At 42.8% G+C, this 25,847-nt stretch overlaps 2 non-coding genes across 2 annotated transcripts; both read right to left on the bottom strand.

Annotated features, from left to right (window-relative positions):
* Nucleotides 1-9,062: 9,062 nt before the first annotated feature.
* LOC138141076 (5S ribosomal RNA) lies at nucleotides 9,063-9,182 on the bottom strand. Its single transcript, XR_011162969.1, has one exon. It is a non-coding gene; the product is annotated as a 5S ribosomal RNA (ribosomal RNA).
* Nucleotides 9,183-22,175: 12,993 nt separating this feature from the next.
* Nucleotides 22,176-22,295, bottom strand: LOC138141075 (5S ribosomal RNA). Its single transcript, XR_011162968.1, has one exon. It is a non-coding gene; the product is annotated as a 5S ribosomal RNA (ribosomal RNA).
* Between the last annotated feature and the right edge of the window lie 3,552 nt (nucleotides 22,296-25,847).

The raw sequence follows: 25,847 nt of genomic DNA, 5'->3' as shown, positions 1-25,847 counted from the left end.
TTTCTTCGACGGCGGACGCGGTGCGCGTTCAGTCTTCCGTCCGCAGTGGCGACTATTTTATAAAGACTTAGAAAATTTTTTTGTTCAATTCTCGTTCACGAGGTGCTCGAAGTGTACGTGTGTGAGCAAGTGTTTTTTCAATAATTATTATTAACTTTTAACGTTTTAACGTGAAAGATGGCCGACGTCGAAAATCAAACAGCATCATCGGTCACCACCGGTTCCGCTGCCACCCCTCAATCCCACGCGAAGAAAGAGAAAAAAGCGAAAAATCCCAGGGCGAAACCGTCCCATCCTCCGACATCCGAGATGGTAAACAACGCCATCAAGGGACTCAAGGAACGCGGAGGATCGTCTCTTCAGGCCATCAAGAAGTTCGTCGCCGCAAATTACAAAGTCGACGCCGAAAAGGTCGCCCCTTTCATCAAGAAATATCTGAAAGGCGCCGTGGCGTCGGGATCTCTGGTTCAGACGAAAGGTAAGGGCGCGTCGGGTTCGTTCAAGCTCGCCTCGTCCACCTCCGGTGGTGCCAAAGTCGCCTCCGCCTCCGACAAGAGGAAACCCGCTTCGTCCGCCGCATCCAAGACGAAAAAATCATCCGCCAAACGTACCGCCGTCGCGACGACTTCCGACAAGGCTTCCTCGAAGACAGCCAAAAAACAAGCCTCCCCCAAAGCGAAGAAGACTGCTGCCGAAAAGAAGAGCGCCGTCGCTGCCTCCGCCGCCGCAGCGAAAGCCAAGAAATCGGCCGCCTCCTCGGCAGAAAAGAAAACTAGAGCCGCCCCGAAACCCCGATCGCCTTCCAAAGCGAAGAAATCTAACAAGGCTGGTCCGACTAAAAAACCCAAAGCACCCAAACCCAAGACAGCCAAAGCCATTCCTGTCAAGGTGAAAAAGGCCGCTTCGCCGAAGAGGAAAAAGTGAGAAACGTGGATGGATACTCGACTCATGTTCGTTCGGCTGTGCCTCGTTCCGACGTCATCATCGTACTACCGGCAACGGGGCACGCACAAATGGCCCTTTTCAGGGCCACACGATAATCTACGACGAAAAAAAGAAATAAAACTATCCTTACGGCGAAACCAAATAAAATAGATAGCATCAGCTGGCAGGTAGGTGATGACAGGATGCAATAAAATTTTACGAACGACCGCAACCCAACCCGAATCGAGAGGACCGACCGATTATTGACATTTTTATTTTATTCATTTCCGGTTGAAGGGCGATATATTTTTTTTTTTTTGCCTGTAAGGTTTGAGGTTCTGAAAAGAACCGATTTTTTTGTTATAAAATTCGTGTTTCGTTTTTCTCGGGATGTTGTTGTTCTTCCGAAACACGATGTGGAAAAATTTAAGCGCGTTCACCCCGAATACGTCTGGCAAGTTGGATGTCCTTTGGCATGATGGTTACACGTTTGGCGTGGATGGCGCACAAATTCGTGTCCTCGAACAGACCGACCAAGTAAGCTTCGCTCGCTTCCTGGAGGGCCATCACGGCGGAGCTTTGGAAGCGCAAATCGGTTTTGAAATCCTGAGCGATCTCCCTCACCAAACGTTGAAAGGGAAGCTTGCGGATGAGCAACTCGGTACTTTTCTGGTAACGACGGATCTCACGCAGAGCCACGGTACCAGGTCTGTAACGGTGGGGCTTCTTGACGCCGCCAGTGGCGGGAGCGCTTTTCCTGGCCGCTTTGGTAGCCAGTTGTTTCCTGGGGGCTTTTCCTCCGGTGGACTTGCGTGCGGTCTGCTTGGTCCTGGCCATTTCGAATGAAACGAATGAAAAACAAAACTGACGATCGTTAGACGTGCACGCGTCGAAAGGTAAACGGGTACTAAAAATTCCGCCATATTAAATTGTACTTTTATACGTGAACAAAGTCAACGGCTGACTTCGTCGATTGGTCGATGGTGAACCGTTGAATCTATATAAGGCTCCGTTAGTTGAAATTTTGCGGTAGTTGACTTCCTAGGGACGAGGTGTGCAGGTATTTTGTGTCAGTTGAAATAATCTGAAAAGATGACCGGTCGCGGTAAAGGAGGCAAAGGATTGGGAAAAGGAGGAGCGAAGCGTCATCGCAAAGTCCTGCGTGACAACATCCAGGGCATCACGAAACCCGCTATCAGAAGATTGGCTCGTCGTGGCGGCGTGAAACGTATTTCCGGTTTGATCTACGAAGAAACTCGCGGAGTCCTGAAAGTGTTCTTGGAAAATGTCATCCGAGATGCCGTCACCTACACGGAACACGCCAAACGTAAAACCGTGACAGCGATGGACGTCGTCTACGCTTTGAAACGTCAAGGACGCACCCTCTACGGTTTCGGAGGTTAATTTCCTGGCGCTCTTCACCGTTCGAGAAAACCAGAATAAAATACGAAATACAAAATCGGTTCTTTTCAGAACCACAAAATAAAAATAAGAGGAAAAAAAAGAAACATGATGTTCTTTCGAGAAACAACGGACTACCTGATAAATGTACCAAGATCGTAAACACCCCTTGCTTTCCTTTTGGCATTGCAGTCGTAAATCTTTCTTCATACAGCCAAATTGACGACCGCAATGATAATAATACAAAAAGAAAAGATGCATCGGTCATTTTACGAAAAAAAAAAGCTATAGTGGCCCTGAGAAGGGCCGATATTTTGAGTTTTCGCCACGGAGATGGATCGATCGTTCGTTTAAGGTTTCTTCTCGGTTTTTTTGGGTAAAAGTACGGCCTGAATGTTGGGTAAGACACCGCCTTGGGCGATCGTAACTCCGGACAGGAGTTTGTTCAATTCCTCGTCGTTTCTGATGGCCAGCTGCAGATGACGCGGTATAATACGTGTCTTCTTGTTGTCACGGGCAGCGTTTCCTGCCAATTCTAGAACTTCGGCGGCTAAGTACTCCATGACGGCGGCCAAATAGACGGGAGCTCCTGCACCGACGCGTTCCGCGTAATTTCCTTTTCTGAGAAGACGATGTATCCTACCCACCGGAAACTGGAGACCGGCACGGCTCGAACGGGATTTCGCTTTTCCCTTCACTTTACCTCCTTTACCGCGACCTGACATTTTAAGTTCGTTCGTTAGACACCACGAGAAGTAATAAAACTGACGGACGGGACTCGTCGATTGTAAAAGCTGGTAGCTGTGCTTCGAATTTATAGCCTCCGTGATAGGAGAATAGGACGTGACGATTGGTGGGAGCCCGTTTTCAGGTGGGGTTCTGGTGAACACACTACCTATCAGAAAGGTGGTGGTGCAAAGTTAACGCACGCACACGAGTCAGAGCAGTTCGCGAGTTTGTTGAATCGAATTGAATTGAAAAATGCCGCCGAAGACAAGTGGTAAGGCAGCCAAGAAGGCCGGGAAAGCTCAGAAGAACATTTCCAAGAGCGACAAAAAAAAGAAGCGCAGGAGGAAGGAGAGCTATGCCATCTACATCTACAAGGTGTTGAAACAAGTCCATCCCGACACCGGTATCTCTAGTAAGGCTATGAGCATAATGAACAGTTTCGTGAACGACATCTTCGAACGTATCGCCGCTGAAGCTTCCCGTCTGGCACACTACAACAAACGTTCGACGATCACCAGCAGAGAAATTCAAACTGCCGTGCGTCTGTTGTTGCCCGGTGAGTTGGCCAAGCACGCCGTCTCCGAAGGTACCAAAGCCGTCACCAAGTACACCAGTTCGAAATAGATGTTTTTCGTTTTCGACACATTTATAAACGGTTCTTTTCAGAACCACAAAAACTCTCGAACAAAAAAGAAAAAGACGTGAAACAGCGATTTTTAATTAACTTTTATTATGTCATTATGACAGCGAAAAAATATGAAAAATGTTACATACAGTTTAAGAAAGCGAGAAATGCAAAATTTTTCTATAAAAAATAAACATGCTATTTAAGCTATGTAAATATATTGGATGAACAGTAGGCCCTTTAGGTTTCATGCATTATCGGTATTTTGCACCCATGCCTATCCAACTTGTAGTTATGTGGTTATTGTATTCGAAATAATTTAGTTGATTGAGGTTATGTTATGAATAAATTTCTATTTTGCCAGAATACAACTCTTCGGAAGAAGAAATCAAATAAACAATCGTACATCTGCTGAACAACCTAGTTGATGGTTGATGGATTTGCATTACCCAGCATATAGCCTAAATGTTCATCTTTAGTGAAATTAAAATTACTTAGCTTTTTTAAGAAAGAAAAAATTAGAACGAATTCTCATCGAAAAAACCGCGATTCCTACAAATGATACAGATGGTTTTGTAGTCGCGTATGTTATTGAATACAATGAGCCGACATTTTTCCGACTCTTTGTTTCATCGAAAACGTTGTTGACATTAGCAAGGAACGTTAAGGATTCCCTGAAACAGACAATTTCACTGTTTTGGAATAGCAGTATGTGCAAATGAGAGGACAGAAGACTTTGAAAAAAGGAGTGAACAAAACTGTACTTTAGTACAGAATGTTATGTTTATTTTAATTTCAATTGTTCCTGTTTTAATGAGATTTTTTATGTTCCTAAATCATTTTCTATTTTATTATCTCTACCTAGCATAAAAATTAAAATACTTTGCAACATTACGTTATTATACATTGCATATCTGACATAAAATACTTGCAAAAATTACTTAGCTAATTAATATTACGCATGACAACTCACATTATTTACTTTGCAAAACATTATAGAATACATAACAGATAATTGTGACCCTGTGTATTGTTCATTGGAATTAAAATAAAAAAAACGTGATTTCGTCAATCGCCGTTATTTGCGACTTCAGGCAACTGTCGCTAAGAGCTATTTTTGTTTCTCCGTTCAATTTCCCGATAAAATCGTCGACTTAGTTATTAACTTTATAATCTTTTTAATCATTCTTCAGTTAGGTGGTATCAATAATACCACAATAGCCATGTTGCCGGAGTTTTTTGATAAAAGACTTGCTAGTTGGAATACAGAAAATATTTACCAAACACCTATTCACGATAATAAACCGGGGCACTATTGTGGGTTTTCGGTTGGTTTTATATTATATTAGGTACTCACCCTTCGTAACGTGTCTCCACGAAAAAACGTCACTTTCACACTAACCACCTTTCGTTTTAACTCTCGCGACGATAACTGAAATGTTGACGCGCGCCGGACAGATTCACGGACATACAACCACCCACCCACCCCGCGCCCCGGTTTCCGTCTGGACTGGTTCTGTCGTCCGAGTGAGTGCCAAAAATTAGCGTTCGTCTATTAAATGATTGTCGGATGATGATTATTGACGGACACTTTTATCGCACCCGATCACACTTTAGTTACTACCTACGTTTAGTATCGACGACGCATCGTTTCGATTATTGAAATTCGAATTGAATTTTTTTTTTTTCTAGTTTTCGACGTAGATTCGCGTGACACAAATATTATGAGCCTTTTTGGATCGATTTCGTGTGCATCACGCCATTTCTACGGGCGAACGTGAATGTGTGATGTTGACGTGATGGAAGCAACGTTTAGGCAATCCGCATTACGTATTACTATCAATTATATATTAAACGAATGAAAACTTCAATTCAGAAGTGTGATAATCCCGATCCATTCAAGTTTTGTTAATTTTAGATTAAAAATGCGTGAGTATTGTACTATTGCTAACGATAAAACGATAAAAAGAACAAGAGCAACGGGCCATTAAGTTAATTTAAAAATAACTCGTACCGGATAAGTCGAATACGTATCCAGGGAAAATTTATTAATTTTAAAATTAACAATAAACGAAAAAAAAAGACCAAGATTTCCGTCAGCTGTGTCATAAACGGAGACCGGCGGAAACAGGTTCTCGCCTCCCACCACTTTTGTGTAGCGGCCGCCAAATCAATTTTGTTTTTATATAATTGATTCAAAAAATTGAAATTCACGCATAGTTATCTGTGCCTGAAGTGGGTCATTTTCATTGCATTGTTAGTAAGATCGAAACCATAGAAACCATACAAAACGCATACGACTATTTCTGTTTTTCATTTCACGCACTGTTTTTTATTAGTTACCTAGCAACATGGTCACTGCATTGAAACTTCAGAGTTCCTTCAAAAATTTGAATTTTTAATTTCAATTTTTTGAATCAATGATAGAAAAAATATTGTTTATATTTAATATAAAAATAACTATTGTGGAAAACAGCAAAAAATAAAATAATACCACTAATTGGCGGCTGGTCAGGATAGACCTAACGTTCGAAATTTAGAAAAATATTTTTTTTATTTTAATACTGTTACTTTTCTAATGAAGTGCGAAATAAGTTGTGCCCCATAGCTATCTTTTTTATTTTTCACTACGACAATTACAAAGTGTTGATATTCACAACTTTTCGTGAGCACTTCGATAGAAATGAACAAGAACGCAGGAAAATTCCACACCGAATATTAATATTCTGTCTTGGCCCATGTTTATTTTTATCTACCGCAAAACAAAATGTTCGGATTTGTCAGGGGTATTCTGATTTAAAAAAAGAAGAACATTTGACGAATATTTTAAGTCTCAAACGTTTGGAAAATAATGCAACAACAATTCATAGACTACAAAAAAGCCTATGATTCAGTACCACATTCATGGTTAATTAAAATTCTTAAAATTTATAAAATTAATATTAAATTAAATCACCTTCTTTATATGGATGACATAAAACTTAACAATAACTGAAAATCAATCAATATGTCGTGGTCATTACGAAAATTTAGAATATATAACTAAAGAAGGAGAAATCATTAAAAATTTAAATAAAGGAGAATTTTATAAATATTTAGGTATTAATCAATCAAATCATATTCAACATTCAATTATAAAATTAAATCTATTCTTTTGGTGTTATAAAATGGTCCAAAACTAATTTAAAGAATATAAATATTCAAACTAGAGTTCTCTTTACAAAATTTTGTAAACATCACCCCAAATCTGCTGTTGAAAGATTTAATTTACCACGCGAAAATGGTGGTAGGGGTTTTTCAAATCTAGAAATTCTACAACACAATCAAATTGCTTCACTAAAAAATTATTTTCTCAATAGAGCTCGTGATATGACACTATAGCAAATATAAAACAAAAGTCTTTACATGGGAGATATTTTAAAGAGCTGAGGGTTTTATATTTGCAATACAAGATCTTGCACCGTTTTGGCTCACAGCGAATATAAAAAACGTCATGATATATTCGCAAAAATTATACACATGAATTTAGCAGTTAAATTCAATTTATTAAAGGATACACAACCACATTACATTTATAAACCAGAAAGTTGTTTAGAAAATGACAATTACAAATTATATTTTGATCGCACAGTTTTAACTGACATTCACATTCAGCATAACAGACCAGACATTATTATTTTAAATAAACAACAAAAGCAAGCATATCTTTTAGATATAGCTGTTCCAAATTCACACAATATAACACAGACATATAATACAAAAATTAATAAATATATTATTATAATTTCAGCAACAGGAATAGTACCGCAATCTCTTTTTAAAAATTTAAAAATTTTGGACTTAGAGAACACATAAAACACAAAAAAGTCAAAATGTGGAGGCGAGACGCCGGTAATTATGTTGATAAGCACTGCACTACTGCCGCCGGGTGGAGGTGGGATACGAAAAGAAGATGGGAAAAACCGAATTTTATTATCGTATTTAATTGACGTCACAGTTACTTTGGCGAAACAGGAGCTCGCTTTTCGAAGGCATGATGAAAAAGACAGACGAATCAATTTGATATATAAAACCTAACAGGAACGGCTGGTCCATGAGGTCATTTGGGTAATGACCCCCTAAAAAATAAAGGTTTTACCCAACACCAGCCGCGACTGCAATGTACACAAGATTTTTTCTACAATCGCAACTATGACTGCTACATATTATGTTATTTCAACCAAATCAGAAGTACAATAATTTTGAAAAGTAAGTGCAATGTATACTTCTAAATCTATCTAAATTTATTAATATGTAATTTTTTTCAAAACTATCGATCTTTCTTTGAAACATTTTCAATTCACAATTCACTGTTGGAAGCGCTGTACTTTTTAGTATAAATACGTATACGAAAAATTAAAATAATAGTTGAATTAACACATCGTTAAATGTTACGAGGAACATAGTTTTTTGGATTACACAGCAAAATCTTGGAATTTCAGTCCGATATTACTCCATTGAGTCTTTGGACTCACAAATAAATACCTCGAAAAGCCGACAAACATCTGTCTAGAACTTTTCTAGTAACCAGAGGGTATCGTAAACGACCCGTGTTTAGACCTCTTTCGTGAAAGTGACCGACCGCCGGCGCCACTCGATTTCGTCATAAATCTCAGCCGTACCCCCCACGATAATTGACAAGTCTGTCATACAGCCCTACCATTTAAAACCTTTATTCTCTTCGTTTTAAAAATAGTTTCGCATGGTTTTTCTCTCTTCTCGTTTTACAATGGTCCAGTGACTAATAAATGAGTGTTGTGTTATGAGTTTGTTCGAGCTCAAAAAAACGTGGTTCGAAATTGTTTAACGTTTAACGAATGGTAAGTTATTCTAGTTTTTATGTTGGTCTTAACGTGTTAGGGGCCAAGAATACAACATTGTCTGTCCATTATAACATAGAACTGATATGTTGAATTCAGATCTCTAATTATTTAAAAACCAAAAAAATAAAGCAGCAGTCAAAGTGGCATGTACGCGTAACCTAATATATATTTTTTTTACATTAAAAGATCGCCGTCTTCCTCGTCGCACTTACGACATTTGCATATGTTATCTTTGTTAAACTCACGGAAGGAATATAATGAACCGGTCACCCGTCCAAGTGCTGACCGCTGCCCGCGTGGCTTACCTTCGGTGATCGAACGACAACCTTTACCGTTTGACGAGTTTTTATTCTGCAATTGTTTACAATTAATCGACAAAAAAAATTGTTTTCTTAATTATCTAGTACTTAAAGCTATGAATCTACATGATACGGGTCTGTGCATGTTTCCGAATACCTGCACGAAAAACAAATCGGTTCGGTGGTTGCTATGGATTTCAAAAAAAAACAAAAAGTGTTGGGGGGCAACGGCACGCGGTGTTCCCAAGCGGTCACCCATCCAAGTACTGACCGCGCCCGACGTTGCTTAACTTCGGTGATCGGACGAGAACCGGTGCTTTTCAACGTGGTATGGCCGTTGCCGTGGTGTTTAGGTGTGATCGTTGGTGTAAAATATATTGCTTTTAACATTCCGATGCACGAATATGAACATCAAAACGCGATGCGTTTCGTTTCCGTATGCACTTACCCTCTGACGACCGACGTCGGACCGAACTAACGGGAAATCCCACAACAACCACCACGTCACGCTCTAACGACAAGAGAGACTACTAGACGGACTGGCGATCTCCCGCGTCGCACATTTTTCGACCGCCGGCGGCGGTGGAAAATCCAGAATTTCACCCCACCCACCGCGCTGCTTGCTCCGACGACGACGAGATTCCCACATTTGGATCGACCGAAATATGTAAGTAATATCAGGAAGTTCCGATTTTCGAGAGGAGACCTGTGTTTCTATTTACCTATCTATAATAATTATCGTTATAATCATCATATCATTATTATTATTATTAACATTATTATTTATTACCATTATTATTATTATTATTATTATTTATCGTCCCTCGGATTCGGCGATCTTCGAAAATCCAAGTTGGACCGTTAGACATTCGAACGCGGTGTGCGTGGCTGACGAGTTGTTATTTTTGGCGTTTTTTCTTCGATCTTCACCCCGACTTCGGACGACGCAGGTCGGACACGAAATTACGAAGAGAGAAAGACGGAAGAAAGGAAGAAAACCTGAAGATCCGTCGAAGAAAATATCGGAAAACTCGTAGGTGCGGCATCGGTCGGACGATGAAGACCGTCTCCTTTCGGATGATCCTCTCGACGGACTTTCGGCCGTCCCGAAGGGTCCGGACGGCAACGGGACCCGTCGTCGACTCGTCCCGTTTCAACTTCCGCCGAAAACGATCGACCTGAACGTCGGAGAGGCGGTTCGCGGCATCCTGTTGTCGGAATTGCCTCGGTTCGAACACCAGGTCCTTTCTGTGCTTCGACCGTTTCGGAAGCGTTTGGCGACGCGAAGATGTCGTAAAATCGAGAAGGTGGCGCGGTATTCCGGGAAGAGATGGACCAATATTTCGGCGAACGAAATATGGATTCCCGGAATCGACGCGTCTACCCCGCACCGCCGACGTAAACCGTCGGTCCCGAATCGAAACCGTGACGACCCGGATTTAGGGCTGGTGGTTGGAGGGGCGTGTACCTGATTCGAAACCCACCGACGTTCCGAGACGAACTTCGCTATCTCCAGGGAAACTTCGGAAACCGAGTTCGGCCAGCTTGATCACACGGTGGCGATGGTGATCGAGGAAAGAGGACGATGCCATCACGCGGGCAACGATTCCGAGGCCTGCAATTTCTTCGACGGCGGACGCGGTGCGCGTTCAGTCTTCCGTCCGCAGTGGCGACTATTTTATAAAGACTTAGAAAATTTTTTTGTTCAATTCTCGTTCACGAGGTGCTCGAAGTGTACGTGTGTGAGCAAGTGTTTTTTCAATAATTATTATTAACTTTTAACGTTTTAACGTGAAAGATGGCCGACGTCGAAAATCAAACAGCATCATCGGTCACCACCGGTTCCGCTGCCACCCCTCAATCCCACGCGAAGAAAGAGAAAAAAGCGAAAAATCCCAGGGCGAAACCGTCCCATCCTCCGACATCCGAGATGGTAAACAACGCCATCAAGGGACTCAAGGAACGCGGAGGATCGTCTCTTCAGGCCATCAAGAAGTTCGTCGCCGCAAATTACAAAGTCGACGCCGAAAAGGTCGCCCCTTTCATCAAGAAATATCTGAAAGGCGCCGTGGCGTCGGGATCTCTGGTTCAGACGAAAGGTAAGGGCGCGTCGGGTTCGTTCAAGCTCGCCTCGTCCACCTCCGGTGGTGCCAAAGTCGCCTCCGCCTCCGACAAGAGGAAACCCGCTTCGTCCGCCGCATCCAAGACGAAAAAATCATCCGCCAAACGTACCGCCGTCGCGACGACTTCCGACAAGGCTTCCTCGAAGACAGCCAAAAAACAAGCCTCCCCCAAAGCGAAGAAGACTGCTGCCGAAAAGAAGAGCGCCGTCGCTGCCTCCGCCGCCGCAGCGAAAGCCAAGAAATCGGCCGCCTCCTCGGCAGAAAAGAAAACTAGAGCCGCCCCGAAACCCCGATCGCCTTCCAAAGCGAAGAAATCTAACAAGGCTGGTCCGACTAAAAAACCCAAAGCACCCAAACCCAAGACAGCCAAAGCCATTCCTGTCAAGGTGAAAAAGGCCGCTTCGCCGAAGAGGAAAAAGTGAGAAACGTGGATGGATACTCGACTCATGTTCGTTCGGCTGTGCCTCGTTCCGACGTCATCATCGTACTACCGGCAACGGGGCACGCACAAATGGCCCTTTTCAGGGCCACACGATAATCTACGACGAAAAAAAGAAATAAAACTATCCTTACGGCGAAACCAAATAAAATAGATAGCATCAGCTGGCAGGTAGGTGATGACAGGATGCAATAAAATTTTACGAACGACCGCAACCCAACCCGAATCGAGAGGACCGACCGATTATTGACATTTTTATTTTATTCATTTCCGGTTGAAGGGCGATATATTTTTTTTTTTTTGCCTGTAAGGTTTGAGGTTCTGAAAAGAACCGATTTTTTTGTTATAAAATTCGTGTTTCGTTTTTCTCGGGATGTTGTTGTTCTTCCGAAACACGATGTGGAAAAATTTAAGCGCGTTCACCCCGAATACGTCTGGCAAGTTGGATGTCCTTTGGCATGATGGTTACACGTTTGGCGTGGATGGCGCACAAATTCGTGTCCTCGAACAGACCGACCAAGTAAGCTTCGCTCGCTTCCTGGAGGGCCATCACGGCGGAGCTTTGGAAGCGCAAATCGGTTTTGAAATCCTGAGCGATCTCCCTCACCAAACGTTGAAAGGGAAGCTTGCGGATGAGCAACTCGGTACTTTTCTGGTAACGACGGATCTCACGCAGAGCCACGGTACCAGGTCTGTAACGGTGGGGCTTCTTGACGCCGCCAGTGGCGGGAGCGCTTTTCCTGGCCGCTTTGGTAGCCAGTTGTTTCCTGGGGGCTTTTCCTCCGGTGGACTTGCGTGCGGTCTGCTTGGTCCTGGCCATTTCGAATGAAACGAATGAAAAACAAAACTGACGATCGTTAGACGTGCACGCGTCGAAAGGTAAACGGGTACTAAAAATTCCGCTGGAATAATAACTGGAATAACATGTCTGACTTTTTACGGGGTTCGAGTCCTAGACTCTTATTTCCCCAATCTGGCTGGCAGTCACCTACTCATGTAATGTGTAGGGCTGTGACAGACTTGTCAAGTATCGAGTCACCGTAAACTCTAGCTGATCGGCCTTCAGTTGCGAATCCAGCAGGTCGAGTTTACGGTGTGGGGGTGGGGTTGTGGGAGACACAAATCGCGAGAAAATGGGGACTGCAGAGAACCTAGATCGTCGTCGGAATGCTCCCGCTTTTGCGTGACAACGAGGGCAAAAAAACTGCAGAAAAAACCCCTCGTCGGAGCCGAAGAAAAATGGGGGAACGCTCGGAAAACAAATGTAGAAACTACGCAACAATGGGACATCGAAACCTAATCACTACAAATATTTACCGGTTTGGATTCCGTTAACCTGGTCCTCGGAACTGAAGTCGGCCCTGGTGCGGAATCTGAAACACACTTAGTGGTGATGCATTAATATATGCTCCAGAACTTGCGATTGCTCTGGAACAAAATCTGGGGAATTTTGTCGGAGGACTGGAGGTGTGGGAGCCTCAGTCCTGTTGGAGAAGCAGCCATTTTGGCCGCTTGTGCCGCATAGGGGCATTCTCGTCGTAATTGACGGATTCGCGCACGAGTGGGTTCGGGTGTACAGCCGCTTTCGCATGGAATTTCCGTGCATCATCCAGCAGGAATTCTTTGATGGTGGGGAGGTTCGCTTCTCGATGGAGTTGAGTGTTCCTGACGAACCACGGGGCATTAAAAGCCGCTCGGAGGAATTTGTTCTGCACGACCTGCAGTTTCTGGAGTTGCGTGTGAGACACGGTCCCCCAGACCGCAGAGCCGTACATCATGGACGGTCGGATCATTGTACGGTAAATTGTGATTTTGTTCTTGGTGGACATCTTACTTCGCCGATTGACCAGCGAGTTAAGTTGCCCCCGAACCATCTGACCGCGAGTTTTCGCGTGCTCGACTTGATTGTTGAACCGGAGGTGGTTATCGAATGAAATGCCGAGGTACCGGACCTCGTTTTTCCACGGAATGATTTGTTCGAACATTTCGATTTCGCCAACCGGGCGGTGAAAACGCCGACGGGTGAAAAGAATCGCACTGCTTTTGTCTGGGTTCACATCGATTCGCCAGAGGCGAAACCATGTTTCCAGACTCACTACCGCCCTCTGGAGTCGCTCCGTAATTTTTACGGGCGACCAGGAGCGCGTGAGAATTGCAGTGTCGTCTGCATACAGCGCGATCTTTGTTTGATCGGGCTTTGGAATGTCGGCAGTGAAGATTGCGTACAGAGTCGGTGAGAGCACCGAGCCCTGTGGGACGCCTGCCTCGATGTCGCGTTCCGTTGAGAAAACATTCCCAATTTTCGCGTGAAAGTTTCGATTTTGAAGAAATGAGTTAATCAGTTTGACCATCGCCAGTGGCACGCCGGCAACGTGGAGCTTGTAAACAAGCCCGCCGTGCCAGACTGTGTCAAAGGCTTTGGCCACATCAAGAAAAATCGCGCCGGTCGAATGCCGTTGACCGTTGCTTTTCGCAATGAATTCGGTAACGTGAAGAATTTGATCCGACGTCGAATGTTGGGGGCGAAATCCAAATTGTTCGTCAGGTAAAATTTGTTTCTCGTTAGTCACTCTGACCAGACGGGTCAAAATAACTTTTTCGAGAACTTTTCCTATTGAGGATAGGAGACTGATCGGCCGATGATTCTGGGGAAATTTCGGATCTTTCCCGGGCTTCGGAATGAAAATGACGTTGGCCTTTTTCCATCGAGAAGGAAAGTGGCAGAGTCGCAGGCTGGCGTTGATTATTGTGGTCAGAGCGACGACAACTCTGTCCGGCAACAATTTCAGCGCTTTGTTTGGGATGTTATCTGGTCCGGGTGCTTTTTTCACCTTGAGAGACCCGATAATTTTTCGGACCTCCGCCGGCGAAGTTGGTGTAGTGCTTGTCTCGATTTGTCTCGACAGAATGTCTTCGACCTGGTGTTCGATTCGCTCGATGTGATCGACGTCAGCGTCCTCGATGTTCGGCCTGCATTGCAGTTCCAAACTGTCGGCGAACGCCTCCGCTTTCTCCTCATTCGAGAAAACGAGTCCTCGCGTACCGTGAATCGGTGGTAGTGGTTTTTTGTTTGAGCGGAGCGCTTTCGCCATTCTCCAGATCGAGTTGTCCTCTGCAGTGAGAGATTCGAGTTTTCTTTCCCATTGATCATTGCGGTGATCAATGAGCGCGTACTTGACTTCATTGCCGAGACGATTCGCCTCCCTCCTGTCGACGGCGTCGCCAGTCCGGTGAGCTAGGCGCCTCGCAAGATTTTTCGCACGGATGAGGTCAACGATCCATTGCGGTACATTGTTTTTGTTTTTGTGTCGCGGCTCGACCCGAATTCGAGTTGAGTGAGTCATCGCTGTTGTGATTTTACGCTCGAGCGTGCCAGCTGCGCGCTCAAGGTCGTCGACATTCCTGATGCGGGGAACAGGTCCGTACTCGAGATTTAAAAATTCCGTAAAACGCGGCCAATTGATGTTTTGAACGGGTGTGTTTGTAATGTCGTTTGCCTCGTCACCGATATGCATCAGGACGGGCACGTGGTCTGAGTCGACTAAAAATTCCGCCATATTAAATTGTACTTTTATACGTGAACAAAGTCAACGGCTGACTTCGTCGATTGGTCGATGGTGAACCGTTGAATCTATATAAGGCTCCGTTAGTTGAAATTTTGCGGTAGTTGACTTCCTAGGGACGAGGTGTGCAGGTATTTTGTGTCAGTTGAAATAATCTGAAAAGATGACCGGTCGCGGTAAAGGAGGCAAAGGATTGGGAAAAAGGAGGAGCGAAGCGTCATCGCAAAGTCCTGCGTGACAACATCCAGGGCATCACGAAACCCGCTATCAGAAGATTGGCTCGTCGTGGCGGCGTGAAACGTATTTCCGGTTTGATCTACGAAGAAACTCGCGGAGTCCTGAAAGTGTTCTTGGAAAATGTCATCCGAGATGCCGTCACCTACACGGAACACGCCAAACGTAAAACCGTGACAGCGATGGACGTCGTCTACGCTTTGAAACGTCAAGGACGCACCCTCTACGGTTTCGGAGGTTAATTTCCTGGCGCTCTTCACCGTTCGAGAAAACCAGAATAAAATACGAAATACAAAATCGGTTCTTTTCAGAACCACAAAATAAAAATAAGAGGAAAAAAAAGAAACATGATGTTCTTTCGAGAAACAACGGACTACCTGATAAATGTACCAAGATCGTAAACACCCCTTGCTTTCCTTTTGGCATTGCAGTCGTAAATCTTTCTTCATACAGCCAAATTGACGACCGCAATGATAATAATACAAAAAGAAAAGATGCATCGGTCATTTTACGAAAAAAAAAAGCTATAGTGGCCCTGAGAAGGGCCGATATTTTGAGTTTTCGCCACGGAGATGGATCGATCGTTCGTTTAAGGTTTCTTCTCGGTTTTTTTGGGTAAAAGTACGGCCTGAATGTTGGGTAAGACACCGCCTTGGGCGATCGTAACTCCGGACAGGAGTTTGTTCAATTCCTCGTCGTTTCTGATGGCCAGCTGCAGATGACGCGGTATAATACGTGTCTTCTTGTTGTCACGGGCAGCGTTTCCTGCCAATTCTAGAACTTCGGCGGCTAAGTACTCCATGACGGCGGCCAAATAGACGGGAGCTCCTGCACCGACGCGTTCCGCGTAATTTCCTTTTCTGAGAAGACGATGTATCCTACCCACCGGAAACTGGAGACCGGCACGGCTCGAACGGGATTTCGCTTTTCCCTTCACTTTACCTCCTTTACCGCGACCTGACATTTTAAGTTCGTTCGTTAGACACCACGAGAAGTAATAAAACTGACGGACGGGACTCGTCGATTGTAAAAGCTGGTAGCTGTGCTTCGAATTTATAGCCTCCGTGATAGGAGAATAGGACGTGACGATTGGTGGGAGCCCGTTTTCAGGTGGGGTTCTGGTGAACACACTACCTATCAGAAAGGTGGTGGTGCAAAGTTAACGCACGCACACGAGTCAGAGCAGTTCGCGAGTTTGTTGAATCGAATTGAATTGAAAAATGCCGCCGAAGACAAGTGGTAAGGCAGCCAAGAAGGCCGGGAAAGCTCAGAAGAACATTTCCAAGAGCGACAAAAAAAAGAAGCGCAGGAGGAAGGAGAGCTATGCCATCTACATCTACAAGGTGTTGAAACAAGTCCATCCCGACACCGGTATCTCTAGTAAGGCTATGAGCATAATGAACAGTTTCGTGAACGACATCTTCGAACGTATCGCCGCTGAAGCTTCCCGTCTGGCACACTACAACAAACGTTCGACGATCACCAGCAGAGAAATTCAAACTGCCGTGCGTCTGTTGTTGCCCGGTGAGTTGGCCAAGCACGCCGTCTCCGAAGGTACCAAAGCCGTCACCAAGTACACCAGTTCGAAATAGATGTTTTTCGTTTTCGACACATTTATAAACGGTTCTTTTCAGAACCACAAAAACTCTCGAACAAAAAAGAAAAAGACGTGAAACAGCGATTTTTAATTAACTTTTATTATGTCATTATGACAGCGAAAAAATATGAAAAATGTTACATACAGTTTAAGAAAGCGAGAAATGCAAAATTTTTCTATAAAAAATAAACATGCTATTTAAGCTATGTAAATATATTGGATGAACAGTAGGCCCTTTAGGTTTCATGCATTATCGGTATTTTGCACCCATGCCTATCCAACTTGTAGTTATGTGGTTATTGTATTCGAAATAATTTAGTTGATTGAGGTTATGTTATGAATAAATTTCTATTTTGCCAGAATACAACTCTTCGGAAGAAGAAATCAAATAAACAATCGTACATCTGCTGAACAACCTAGTTGATGGTTGATGGATTTGCATTACCCAGCATATAGCCTAAATGTTCATCTTTAGTGAAATTAAAATTACTTAGCTTTTTTAAGAAAGAAAAAATTAGAACGAATTCTCATCGAAAAAACCGCGATTCCTACAAATGATACAGATGGTTTTGTAGTCGCGTATGTTATTGAATACAATGAGCCGACATTTTTCCGACTCTTTGTTTCATCGAAAACGTTGTTGACATTAGCAAGGAACGTTAAGGATTCCCTGAAACAGACAATTTCACTGTTTTGGAATAGCAGTATGTGCAAATGAGAGGACAGAAGACTTTGAAAAAAGGAGTGAACAAAACTGTACTTTAGTACAGAATGTTATGTTTATTTTAATTTCAATTGTTCCTGTTTTAATGAGATTTTTTATGTTCCTAAATCATTTTCTATTTTATTATCTCTACCTAGCATAAAAATTAAAATACTTTGCAACATTACGTTATTATACATTGCATATCTGACATAAAATACTTGCAAAAATTACTTAGCTAATTAATATTACGCATGACAACTCACATTATTTACTTTGCAAAACATTATAGAATACATAACAGATAATTGTGACCCTGTGTATTGTTCATTGGAATTAAAATAAAAAAAACGTGATTTCGTCAATCGCCGTTATTTGCGACTTCAGGCAACTGTCGCTAAGAGCTATTTTTGTTTCTCCGTTCAATTTCCCGATAAAATCGTCGACTTAGTTATTAACTTTATAATCTTTTTAATCATTCTTCAGTTAGGTGGTATCAATAATACCACAATAGCCATGTTGCCGGAGTTTTTTGATAAAAGACTTGCTAGTTGGAATACAGAAAATATTTACCAAACACCTATTCACGATAATAAACCGGGGCACTATTGTGGGTTTTCGGTTGGTTTTATATTATATTAGGTACTCACCCTTCGTAACGTGTCTCCACGAAAAAACGTCACTTTCACACTAACCACCTTTCGTTTTAACTCTCGCGACGATAACTGAAATGTTGACGCGCGCCGGACAGATTCACGGACATACAACCACCCACCCACCCCGCGCCCCGGTTTCCGTCTGGACTGGTTCTGTCGTCCGAGTGAGTGCCAAAAATTAGCGTTCGTCTATTAAATGATTGTCGGATGATGATTATTGACGGACACTTTTATCGCACCCGATCACACTTTAGTTACTACCTACGTTTAGTATCGACGACGCATCGTTTCGATTATTGAAATTCGAATTGAATTTTTTTTTTTTCTAGTTTTCGACGTAGATTCGCGTGACACAAATATTATGAGCCTTTTTGGATCGATTTCGTGTGCATCACGCCATTTCTACGGGCGAACGTGAATGTGTGATGTTGACGTGATGGAAGCAACGTTTAGGCAATCCGCATTACGTATTACTATCAATTATATTTTAAACGAATGAAAACTTCAATTCAGAAGTGTGATAATCCCGATCCATTCAAGTTTTGTTAATTTTAGATTAAAAATGCGTGAGTATTGTACTATTGCTAACGATAAAACGATAAAAAGAACAAGAGCAACGGGCCATTAAGTTAATTTAAAAATAACTCGTACCGGATAAGTCGAATACGTATCCAGGGAAAATTTATTAATTTTAAAATTAACAATAAACGAAAAAAAAAGAACAAGATTTCCGTCAGCTGTGTCATAAACGGAGACCGGCGGAAACAGGTTCTCGCCTCCCACCACTTTTGTGTAGCGGCCGCCAAATCAATTTTGTTTTTATATAATTGATTCAAAAAATTGAAATTCACGCATAGTTATCTGTGCCTGAAGTGGGTCATTTTCATTGCATTGTTAGTAAGATCGAAACCATAGAAACCATACAAAACGCATACGACTATTTCTGTTTTTCATTTCACGCACTGTTTTTTATTAGTTACCTAGCAACATGGTCACTGCATTGAAACTTCAGAGTTCCTTCAAAAATTTGAATTTTTAATTTCAATTTTTTGAATCAATGATAGAAAAAATATTGTTTATATTTAATATAAAAATAACTATTGTGGAAAACAGCAAAAAATAAAATAATACCACTAATTGGCGGCTGGTCAGGATAGACCTAACGTTCGAAATTTAGAAAAATATTTTTTTTATTTTAATACTGTTACTTTTCTAATGAAGTGCGAAATAAGTTGTGCCCCATAGCTATCTTTTTTATTTTTCACTACGACAATTACAAAGTGTTGATATTCACAACTTTTCGTGAGCACTTCGATAGAAATGAACAAGAACGCAGGAAAATTCCACACCGAATATTAATATTCTGTCTTGGCCCATGTTTATTTTTATCTACCGCAAAACAAAATGTTCGGATTTGTCAGGGGTATTCTGATTTAAAAAAAGAAGAACATTTGACGAATATTTTAAGTCTCAAACGTTTGGAAAATAATGCAACAACAATTCATAGACTACAAAAAAGCCTATGATTCAGTACCACATTCATGGTTAATTAAAATTCTTAAAATTTATAAAATTAATATTAAATTAAATCACCTTCTTTATATGGATGACATAAAACTTAACAATAACTGAAAATCAATCAATATGTCGTGGTCATTACGAAAATTTAGAATATATAACTAAAGAAGGAGAAATCATTAAAAATTTAAATAAAGGAGAATTTTATAAATATTTAGGTATTAATCAATCAAATCATATTCAACATTCAATTATAAAATTAAATCTATTCTTTTGGTGTTATAAAATGGTCCAAAACTAATTTAAAGAATATAAATATTCAAACTAGAGTTCTCTTTACAAAATTTTGTAAACATCACCCCAAATCTGCTGTTGAAAGATTTAATTTACCACGCGAAAATGGTGGTAGGGGTTTTTCAAATCTAGAAATTCTACAACACAATCAAATTGCTTCACTAAAAAATTATTTTCTCAATAGAGCTCGTGATATGACACTATAGCAAATATAAAACAAAAGTCTTTACATGGGAGATATTTTAAAGAGCTGAGGGTTTTATATTTGCAATACAAGATCTTGCACCGTTTTGGCTCACAGCGAATATAAAAAACGTCATGATATATTCGCAAAAATTATACACATGAATTTAGCAGTTAAATTCAATTTATTAAAGGATACACAACCACATTACATTTATAAACCAGAAAGTTGTTTAGAAAATGACAATTACAAATTATATTTTGATCGCACAGTTTTAACTGACATTCACATTCAGCATAACAGACCAGACATTATTATTTTAAATAAACAACAAAAGCAAGCATATCTTTTAGATATAGCTGTTCCAAATTCACACAATATAACACAGACATATAATACAAAAATTAATAAATATATTATTATAATTTCAGCAACAGGAATAGTACCGCAATCTCTTTTTAAAAATTTAAAAATTTTGGACTTAGAGAACACATAAAACACAAAAAAGTCAAAATGTGGAGGCGAGACGCCGGTAATTATGTTGATAAGCACTGCACTACTGCCGCCGGGTGGAGGTGGGATACGAAAAGAAGATGGGAAAAACCGAATTTTATTATCGTATTTAATTGACGTCACAGTTACTTTGGCGAAACAGGAGCTCGCTTTTCGAAGGCATGATGAAAAAGACAGACGAATCAATTTGATATATAAAACCTAACAGGAACGGCTGGTCCATGAGGTCATTTGGGTAATGACCCCCTAAAAAATAAAGGTTTTACCCAACACCAGCCGCGACTGCAATGTACACAAGATTTTTTCTACAATCGCAACTATGACTGCTACATATTATGTTATTTCAACCAAATCAGAAGTACAATAATTTTGAAAAGTAAGTGCAATGTATACTTCTAAATCTATCTAAATTTATTAATATGTAATTTTTTTCAAAACTATCGATCTTTCTTTGAAACATTTTCAATTCACAATTCACTGTTGGAAGCGCTGTACTTTTTAGTATAAATACGTATACGAAAAATTAAAATAATAGTTGAATTAACACATCGTTAAATGTTACGAGGAACATAGTTTTTTGGATTACACAGCAAAATCTTGGAATTTCAGTCCGATATTACTCCATTGAGTCTTTGGACTCACAAATAAATACCTCGAAAAGCCGACAAACATCTGTCTAGAACTTTTCTAGTAACCAGAGGGTATCGTAAACGACCCGTGTTTAGACCTCTTTCGTGAAAGTGACCGACCGCCGGCGCCACTCGATTTCGTCATAAATCTCAGCCGTACCCCCCACGATAATTGACAAGTCTGTCATACAGCCCTACCATTTAAAACCTTTATTCTCTTCGTTTTAAAAATAGTTTCGCATGGTTTTTCTCTCTTCTCGTTTTACAATGGTCCAGTGACTAATAAATGAGTGTTGTGTTATGAGTTTGTTCGAGCTCAAAAAAACGTGGTTCGAAATTGTTTAACGTTTAACGAATGGTAAGTTATTCTAGTTTTTATGTTGGTCTTAACGTGTTAGGGGCCAAGAATACAACATTGTCTGTCCATTATAACATAGAACTGATATGTTGAATTCAGATCTCTAATTATTTAAAAACCAAAAAAATAAAGCAGCAGTCAAAGTGGCATGTACGCGTAACCTAATATATATTTTTTTTACATTAAAAGATCGCCGTCTTCCTCGTCGCACTTACGACATTTGCATATGTTATCTTTGTTAAACTCACGGAAGGAATATAATGAACCGGTCACCCGTCCAAGTGCTGACCGCTGCCCGCGTGGCTTACCTTCGGTGATCGAACGACAACCTTTACCGTTTGACGAGTTTTTATTCTGCAATTGTTTACAATTAATCGACAAAAAAAATTGTTTTCTTAATTATCTAGTACTTAAAGCTATGAATCTACATGATACGGGTCTGTGCATGTTTCCGAATACCTGCACGAAAAACAAATCGGTTCGGTGGTTGCTATGGATTTCAAAAAAAAACAAAAAGTGTTGGGGGGCAACGGCACGCGGTGTTCCCAAGCGGTCACCCATCCAAGTACTGACCGCGCCCGACGTTGCTTAACTTCGGTGATCGGACGAGAACCGGTGCTTTTCAACGTGGTATGGCCGTTGCCGTGGTGTTTAGGTGTGATCGTTGGTGTAAAATATATTGCTTTTAACATTCCGATGCACGAATATGAACATCAAAACGCGATGCGTTTCGTTTCCGTATGCACTTACCCTCTGACGACCGACGTCGGACCGAACTAACGGGAAATCCCACAACAACCACCACGTCACGCTCTAACGACAAGAGAGACTACTAGACGGACTGGCGATCTCCCGCGTCGCACATTTTTCGACCGCCGGCGGCGGTGGAAAATCCAGAATTTCACCCCACCCACCGCGCTGCTTGCTCCGACGACGACGAGATTCCCACATTTGGATCGACCGAAATATGTAAGTAATATCAGGAAGTTCCGATTTTCGAGAGGAGACCTGTGTTTCTATTTACCTATCTATAATAATTATCGTTATAATCATCATATCATTATTATTATTATTAACATTATTATTTATTACCATTATTATTATTATTATTATTATTTATCGTCCCTCGGATTCGGCGATCTTCGAAAATCCAAGTTGGACCGTTAGACATTCGAACGCGGTGTGCGTGGCTGACGAGTTGTTATTTTTGGCGTTTTTTCTTCGATCTTCACCCCGACTTCGGACGACGCAGGTCGGACACGAAATTACGAAGAGAGAAAGACGGAAGAAAGGAAGAAAACCTGAAGATCCGTCGAAGAAAATATCGGAAAACTCGTAGGTGCGGCATCGGTCGGACGATGAAGACCGTCTCCTTTCGGATGATCCTCTCGACGGACTTTCGGCCGTCCCGAAGGGTCCGGACGGCAACGGGACCCGTCGTCGACTCGTCCCGTTTCAACTTCCGCCGAAAACGATCGACCTGAACGTCGGAGAGGCGGTTCGCGGCATCCTGTTGTCGGAATTGCCTCGGTTCGAACACCAGGTCCTTTCTGTGCTTCGACCGTTTCGGAAGCGTTTGGCGACGCGAAGATGTCGTAAAATCGAGAAGGTGGCGCGGTATTCCGGGAAGAGATGGACCAATATTTCGGCGAACGAAATATGGATTCCCGGAATCGACGCGTCTACCCCGCACCGCCGACGTAAACCGTCGGTCCCGAATCGAAACCGTGACGACCCGGATTTAGGGCTGGTGGTTGGAGGGGCGTGTACCTGATTCGAAACCCACCGACGTTCCGAGACGAACTTCGCTATCTCCAGGGAAACTTCGGAAACCGAGTTCGGCCAGCTTGATCACACGGTGGCGATGGTGATCGAGGAAAGAGGACGATGCCATCACGCGGGCAACGATTCCGAGGCCTGCAATTTCTTCGACGGCGGACGCGGTGCGCGTTCAGTCTTCCGTCCGCAGTGGCGACTATTTTATAAAGACTTAGAAAATTTTTTTGTTCAATTCTCGTTCACGAGGTGCTCGAAGTGTACGTGTGTGAGCAAGTGTTTTTTCAATAATTATTATTAACTTTTAACGTTTTAACGTGAAAGATGGCCGACGTCGAAAATCAAACAGCATCATCGGTCACCACCGGTTCCGCTGCCACCCCTCAATCCCACGCGAAGAAAGAGAAAAAAGCGAAAAATCCCAGGGCGAAACCGTCCCATCCTCCGACATCCGAGATGGTAAACAACGCCATCAAGGGACTCAAGGAACGCGGAGGATCGTCTCTTCAGGCCATCAAGAAGTTCGTCGCCGCAAATTACAAAGTCGACGCCGAAAAGGTCGCCCCTTTCATCAAGAAATATCTGAAAGGCGCCGTGGCGTCGGGATCTCTGGTTCAGACGAAAGGTAAGGGCGCGTCGGGTTCGTTCAAGCTCGCCTCGTCCACCTCCGGTGGTGCCAAAGTCGCCTCCGCCTCCGACAAGAGGAAACCCGCTTCGTCCGCCGCATCCAAGACGAAAAAATCATCCGCCAAACGTACCGCCGTCGCGACGACTTCCGACAAGGCTTCCTCGAAGACAGCCAAAAAACAAGCCTCCCCCAAAGCGAAGAAGACTGCTGCCGAAAAGAAGAGCGCCGTCGCTGCCTCCGCCGCCGCAGCGAAAGCCAAGAAATCGGCCGCCTCCTCGGCAGAAAAGAAAACTAGAGCCGCCCCGAAACCCCGATCGCCTTCCAAAGCGAAGAAATCTAACAAGGCTGGTCCGACTAAAAAACCCAAAGCACCCAAACCCAAGACAGCCAAAGCCATTCCTGTCAAGGTGAAAAAGGCCGCTTCGCCGAAGAGGAAAAAGTGAGAAACGTGGATGGATACTCGACTCATGTTCGTTCGGCTGTGCCTCGTTCCGACGTCATCATCGTACTACCGGCAACGGGGCACGCACAAATGGCCCTTTTCAGGGCCACACGATAATCTACGACGAAAAAAAGAAATAAAACTATCCTTACGGCGAAACCAAATAAAATAGATAGCATCAGCTGGCAGGTAGGTGATGACAGGATGCAATAAAATTTTACGAACGACCGCAACCCAACCCGAATCGAGAGGACCGACCGATTATTGACATTTTTATTTTATTCATTTCCGGTTGAAGGGCGATATATTTTTTTTTTTTGCCTGTAAGGTTTGAGGTTCTGAAAAGAACCGATTTTTTTGTTATAAAATTCGTGTTTCGTTTTTCTCGGGATGTTGTTGTTCTTCCGAAACACGATGTGGAAAAATTTAAGCGCGTTCACCCCGAATACGTCCTGGCAAGTTGGATGTCCTTTGGCATGATGGTTACACGTTTGGCGTGGATGGCGCACAAATTCGTGTCCTCGAACAGACCGACCAAGTAAGCTTCGCTCGCTTCCTGGAGGGCCATCACGGCGGAGCTTTGGAAGCGCAAATCGGTTTTGAAATCCTGAGCGATCTCCCTCACCAAACGTTGAAAGGGAAGCTTGCGGATGAGCAACTCGGTACTTTTCTGGTAACGACGGATCTCACGCAGAGCCACGGTACCAGGTCTGTAACGGTGGGGCTTCTTGACGCCGCCAGTGGCGGGAGCGCTTTTCCTGGCCGCTTTGGTAGCCAGTTGTTTCCTGGGGGCTTTTCCTCCGGTGGACTTGCGTGCGGTCTGCTTGGTCCTGGCCATTTCGAATGAAACGAATGAAAAACAAAACTGACGATCGTTAGACGTGCACGCGTCGAAAGGTAAACGGGTACTAAAAATTCCGCCATATTAAATTGTACTTTTATACGTGAACAAAGTCAACGGCTGACTTCGTCGATTGGTCGATGGTGAACCGTTGAATCTATATAAGGCTCCGTTAGTTGAAATTTTGCGGTAGTTGACTTCCTAGGGACGAGGTGTGCAGGTATTTTGTGTCAGTTGAAATAATCTGAAAAGATGACCGGTCGCGGTAAAGGAGGCAAAGGATTGGGAAAAGGAGGAGCGAAGCGTCATCGCAAAGTCCTGCGTGACAACATCCAGGGCATCACGAAACCCGCTATCAGAAGATTGGCTCGTCGTGGCGGCGTGAAACGTATTTCCGGTTTGATCTACGAAGAAACTCGCGGAGTCCTGAAAGTGTTCTTGGAAAATGTCATCCGAGATGCCGTCACCTACACGGAACACGCCAAACGTAAAACCGTGACAGCGATGGA

This window comes from Tenebrio molitor, unplaced genomic scaffold (genome assembly GCF_963966145.1).
Source record: "Tenebrio molitor unplaced genomic scaffold, icTenMoli1.1 SCAFFOLD_87, whole genome shotgun sequence".
Lineage (NCBI taxonomy): Eukaryota > Metazoa > Arthropoda > Insecta > Coleoptera > Tenebrionidae > Tenebrio > Tenebrio molitor.
The sequence above is the reverse complement of the archived record's forward strand: the minus strand, read 5'-3'. Positions and strand labels throughout refer to the sequence as shown.